The sequence below is a fragment of the Saccopteryx bilineata genome, chromosome 3 (genome assembly GCF_036850765.1).
Source record: "Saccopteryx bilineata isolate mSacBil1 chromosome 3, mSacBil1_pri_phased_curated, whole genome shotgun sequence".
NCBI classification, from domain to species: domain Eukaryota; kingdom Metazoa; phylum Chordata; class Mammalia; order Chiroptera; family Emballonuridae; genus Saccopteryx; species Saccopteryx bilineata.
In genome coordinates this window covers 285,931,761-285,937,760 of record NC_089492.1, presented here as the reverse complement: position 1 = coordinate 285,937,760, position 6,000 = coordinate 285,931,761, and positions in this window count along the sequence as shown.

Below are 6,000 nucleotides of genomic sequence, written 5' to 3'. Positions count from 1 at the left end.
TGCGTGGGTCCTGCTGGAGATTTATAGCTCGACCTGGCTCTTTGGCCCTTTCTCCACTCGCCCTGAAAGTGTCTCCTTGCCTGGCAGCTCTAAGTGTTGGCGTGGTCTGCCCACTGCTGACACACACAATTTCAGAGCCTACCACCATCTTTCATTCCGCCAGCCCCCCTCCCAGACGCAGGTTTCTGGCTGCAAACGGTCTGGTCCCTCCTTGCCCCTCTCCCCTCTCCTCCCCAGCCCTCTCTTCTGTGAGAGCTACCTCTTCCAAAATGCCACTTTTCTCTTGTTCTGTGGCCCTTCCCTTCCACCCTCGTTTCATTGCTACCGAGGTTGCCACCTCCAGAGGACCCCTAGCCAGGGCACCCCCAGCCTCTGGTCCTGAAGCATCTGTTTTCCTTCATCACCTGAGCCTGGGATGTTGACCTCATCTGGGGCGGTCCCTCCCAAATCTACCCTAAAACCCACTTGCTGTGGACCAAACCTCCTAGCTCTGTAGGGGAGGGCCCTGTGAGAATGGGAAGGCGCTGCCTTGGAAATCCGGGACCAGAAAACAGTCACAGTAGTTCATTCGCAGGGGCCAGATTGCCAGGGAATTACACTTGTTTCTCAGAATCCTCACGTGTTTTCTGATTTCTCCGCCATGCGTGTGTGTGTCATATTTTTGAAAATGAAGAACAACAACAGGAGGGTTGGTGGGTGTGAGGATGAAGGAGTGGGGGCTGTCAGAGCCCCTCCACACCTTGGCTCAGGCTGCCCTGCCTTGCCTGGACAGACCCCTCTCCTCCTCTTCAGCTTCCTCGCAGCCGGACCGAGTTCCGCCCACCTGGCCAAGCCCAGGACAGAGCATCCTCACCTCCACAAGTCCCACATGCCTCGCAGCAGCCCTGCGAGGTGAGTTTGTTATTTCCTCCATTTTTCAGGTTGGAAAACTGATGTTCATAGGGGTAAAGAGCTTATTATGCAAGTATTTCCTGGTTTGTATATGGCAGGGGGACGCTTGAATCCCGCTCTTTTGAATTCATGGCCGTGTTCCTTCCACTGCCCGCTACCCGGACCAGTTCATGTCCTTCTGAGCCAGGACCCTCCTCGGCGGACGGAGCTGGAGGAGAATGGAGAGACAGACGCCACGATGGCCTGGTGGGAGCGGCCGGGAGAGGGAAGCCCAGGAGTCAGCCACTGACCTCCTCACCAGGGAGGGCCAAAATCAGAAATAGTGCCAACTTCTAGCATGAGGGACTCAGTTAAAGACAGCATAGGCTAAGGAATCTTATGTGGTCATTGGATGGAGCTGTCAGTGTACGGACATGAAGCAATGTTCAAATACACTGGAAGTGAAAAAATCAGGTTTCAGAGCAGTTTGAGGCATAACAATCCATTTTCCCTAGTGGAGAAAGACCCCTGTGTGGGTAAATGCATAGAACAGGCACCCCGTTCCCAACCTTGTCAGCAACGGGGCAGGGGAGATTTGGGGACTTCTCTTTCTTACTGTCTGAGCCGTATATGACAAAAATATGTGACTTTAATAACCAGATTGGGGGGGGGGGGACAGCAAAGCTCTTTTCATTTGGGGGAAATAAAAAGAGCAGGCAGAGGCGATGCCTGGGGTGGGAGTCTTGTCCCGAAGCGCAGGCTCTGGGCCACCCTTGTCATTTGTCCTCAGAGCATCACTTGTGACAGTAGATGCTCGTGGGTGGTGGGGGAAGGGTGTCGCCTTGGAATGCACTCCCCCCCCCCCGTGCCCCTCAAGGCTCCCGCCCCCCTCCCTGGCCCACCCGCCACCCCCTCTAGGTGTGATCAAAGGCCAAAGTGAAAATGAGATCTGAAACTCCAGCCTGGAAAAGCAACGAGTTGCTGATGCTAGGATAAGGAAGGATCACCGCTCACCAGCTGGGCACCCCCCCCCACAGCCGTGATACCGCCCCTTCCCTCTCATCACCTCCCCACCTGCATCCCAGGCTCTGTTTGGGGGCATGACCCCAGGGGTCCCCCACCCCACCCACTGCCCTAGAGCGGATTGTGATTGTGATTACGGGGCCTGCTGGAGACACCACCTGCACTGGCCTAGGTTCCTCTGGAGTCAGGAAGCGTCTCTAGACGTCTCCCCTGACAACGTTAGCAAGTTCCTGGAGAGAGACAAGCCATTAAACCGGGTGGATGATGGGACTGGATTAGCCAATGAGAGAACAGAGTACTGATGGACTAGAACCTAGGTCAAGTCAGTTTAATGGGAACCTTTTGGGACAGGGGCCTGAGAGGAATGAGGACCACTAGAGAATTACTTAGGAGGGGCATAGTAAAGACAAACTGCACAAAGCATCACGGGAAGATCATGAGCTCTAGCATCAGAGTAACCAGGTTAAAATCCTGGTTCTGCCATATCTACTATTGTAACCTTGGGCAACGTCTCTGTGCCTCCTTTTCATCATCTGTAAAAGGGGAGTAATAATAGTAACAGCTTCAGCTGGCAACTAGAGGGATTAGATTTAACATATGCAAAGCAGTGCATAATTGACAAGTGTTCAATAAATGGCAGTCATTACTATTGTTGTTGAACTTAGGGAAGAAGATACAGAAGGCCTAGGAGGACCACAGACCTTATCTAGCATAGGAGAGAGTTGTAGCTGAGTAGTCACACTGTCAGTCTGGTCCACCCAATGACTGGATGAAGGGATGAGAACAGGAAGAGGAAGGGGAAGGGGAGGCACTGGAGAGATGTCAGAGATAAAGGTATGTCATGATCTTGCCTTATCTGGGTCACCAGCTGCACCCCAGGAGTGATGATTCAGCTGGTGACAAGTCCCCACCCAGAGACTGGTCCCACAGGCTGTGACCCAGGCCCACGGGCACAGCAGGCACATGCTGGGGTGGCCCATGGAGTGATGTTCAGCCATCCATCTGCTCAATGGCTTAGGTATCCCCTTATTTCTTTACACTCCAATCCAGGCTAAGGACCCAGAGTTAGCTAAGGGAAACCCTTGAGATCAAAGAATTTGTTGGGTCTATACAACAAGTCCTGTGAGATTCATCCCATTCAAACCCAGAGAGGTCAAGTTACTTACCCAAGGTCACACAGCTCAAACATGATAGAGCCAGAAATCCCAAAGCTTATCCATAACAGCAGGTTGCCCAGAGCCTGGCTGAAGATGGCGCTGATATAAGCCTCAAATTTTTAAATCCTGAAACCCAAAAAATGTGTAATGTTCGAGAAGAGATGCTCTGTGTGCCTGGGTGCTCAGCGGGACTTCCCCTGATTCTCCTGAGGACTAAATTCATGGGGTGTTTTCACAGCAGAAGTGAGAGGTGGACAATACCACTTGTCCACATGCCCTTGGGGACTCGTCTTGTCCCTGAGCCTCCCCAAGTGCCTCTCCTTCCACTGGGAACACCTGGTCCTTGCCTCCCTTCCCATTATACCCCCACTTAAAGCTCTCTGGCCTCCTCCAGGTAGCGTCCCTGCCCCATGGTGCCTCCCTGAGCCACTTGCCTCTCTGCCCCAAGGCCGTGGACTCAGCATACTTGCTTCTGGAGAGTTGGGAAACTTCTCTGGTCTGTTTTTGCTTCCGCCTGGGTGGATATGTGTGTTTCTCCTTGCTTACTACTCTATGGCGTTTACCACTGTGCGTGCATGACTTGTCCCCCAGTTGGGTTTTAAGCTCCCACGGGTTATAATCATACCATTAGTGCCCTCCCTCCCCACTGTCCCACCTCCACTCCCGAGAACAGGCCCTGTCCACGGCGGAGGGTCGGGGTGTTCCAGCCACTCTTAGAATCTCAGATCAGGTCAGCCTCGCTGTCACCCTTTTGACTTCCTAACCTGATGCCCAAGGTGGGGTCATTAACTTTACAGAAAGTCATTGCTCCTGAGAAGGATGTTTGGTGGAGTTCCTCAAACAGCCAGCTCTCCTGGGACCTGCAAAATGGGTTTGTTTACAGAGATCCAGTTTGCCTGCCCTGCTCCAAGCATGGTGGCCTGTGTCCACCGGCAGCCTGGGAAGCCCACATACTTGTCTGCTTGGTCTACCTCTTTGGTGTGGCATTCAAGGCCTTTCCCAATCTAGCCCCAACCTGCCTTTCATAATGGAAATAAAAAACAATGGTGATGATGATGGCTGACATTCATAGAGTGCCTACTGTGAGGCCTGCCTGACATGGTTGTCACCTCATTCATTCCTCAGATAACTCTGAGATGGGGTGTTAATTATGATCCTCACTGTAGAGAGGATGACAGAAAAATCTGAAATGTCTTTAAAAAGGAACTGGGTTTTGAGCCTAGGGTGCATCCCTAACCACCAGAGAGCACTGTCTTGTTTGTGGCAGAGTCTCCTGCCAGCCAAGCGAGCCATCCCCTGTCCCAGGCAGCCCTGTCATTGCTGACCACTAGCTTTTGCATACGCAATGCCCCTGCCCAAAGCTTCTCCCCTGGCTTGTCCCTGAGTCCAAATCCTACTTCCCTGGTCGGGCCCAGCTCTAACCTCCTCCGCTCACCACATGGAGTCAGCGCTGGCAACCCTACGTTCAGATCTCCATGTGGCACTCATGACGTGGCCTTAAGATTGCCCTTGCTTGTCACCCTGGCTGAACCAGGAGCCCGACCACTTGATCGGGGTGTATTAGAATCATTCCCCTAGTCACTGATATCTCATGAATACCTACTATGTGCCAGGACTTCTGGTGAACAAGACAGGCAGAGCCCTGAGTGCTCACATCACACGTCGGAGGGGGAAAGACAGAGACTGCACATGTTGGAGACACAGGAACAGGAGAATTTCAGATGGTGATAAATCCTATGAAGAAATAAACAAGAGGATGTTCTAACAAGAGCCTGGGCAGATGAGCCTCTCGTCTTTACCAAAATGAATCCTTCTTTCAGCCCCACTGGGCTCTATTTAATGATCTGCTGCATCTGTCACTCATTCATTCATTCATTCATTCACTCATTCCATTACTCATTCCCTGAGCACTGACCATCCTCTGACACTTTGGGGTCCCTGGGTGAGGTGAACCTGCTCTGTATCTGGGGAGGAAGCCAGGGGGGGTGCTACATGGTCTAGAACATTTCCACTCCCTCTGATCAGTCATGCTTCCTAATTCAATAAGGTGAGAAGGAGCATAATTTGATCATATTTGTTTTGCATCACTGCAAAAACAGAAAATGAAGGGCTGCAGAACCGCACCAATTTACTTCATCCGACCTTGATTAAAAGAAAATTAATTGTCGCATCTCTCAGGATATCACAGGCAGCAGCCAATGGCTCTCCAGGATACCACAAAGAGAGGGAAAGAGAGCGAGAGGGGCTCCGTACCCTTTCCTCTGACCACTTCCAGCCCGGCTGGCAGCAGACAGCCAAGCTGGTGAGGCCTCGTGCCGCCCGCTGCACAGGAGTCTGTCGGCAGATGGAGGGGGCCCTGAGCCCCTCCTCTCCTCTTCCACCCACTCTGGGTTTGTTCCCCCCACTCCCACTCACTGCCCAGAGACAGTTCTGTGGGCTGGAGTCCCAGCCCAGAGCCCTCCCAGGCTTCCTCCCTTCCTCCCAGGGGCTGGCAGGTGCTTTGTGGGAGAGCTCCAGGAAGATGCTCCCCAAAGAGCCGGGCCCCTACGAGCTCGCCCCACCCCCAGCCAGGCTGCCCAGCCGGCCCAGCTCCGTGGAGATGGAAGGAAGGGGGGCTCTATGCTGCTGCCCGGTGAGCCAGGGCAGGGGGCGGGTGTCAGTGGGGAAGAGCAGCTCATGAAAACTTAATGCCCCCTTGCAGGTTGTTGATTTTTGTTTGTTTTTCTCTTTTTGCCAGAAGAGAAGCCTCTTTCATTAGCCCAGACTGTCATTACCCGGCATTAAATTTTCATAGAGCTGGCGGGAGGCCGGGCAAGGGGAGGCAGGCAGGGGGGCAGGCTGGGGGCCCCCAGGGCTGGGCCTGCTGGGGGCTGGGCCTGGCTCCCCTGGGTTCCCAGGTCTGCACATGGTTAGGTCTTCATAATAACGATTCCTCTTCTCTATCCCCCAC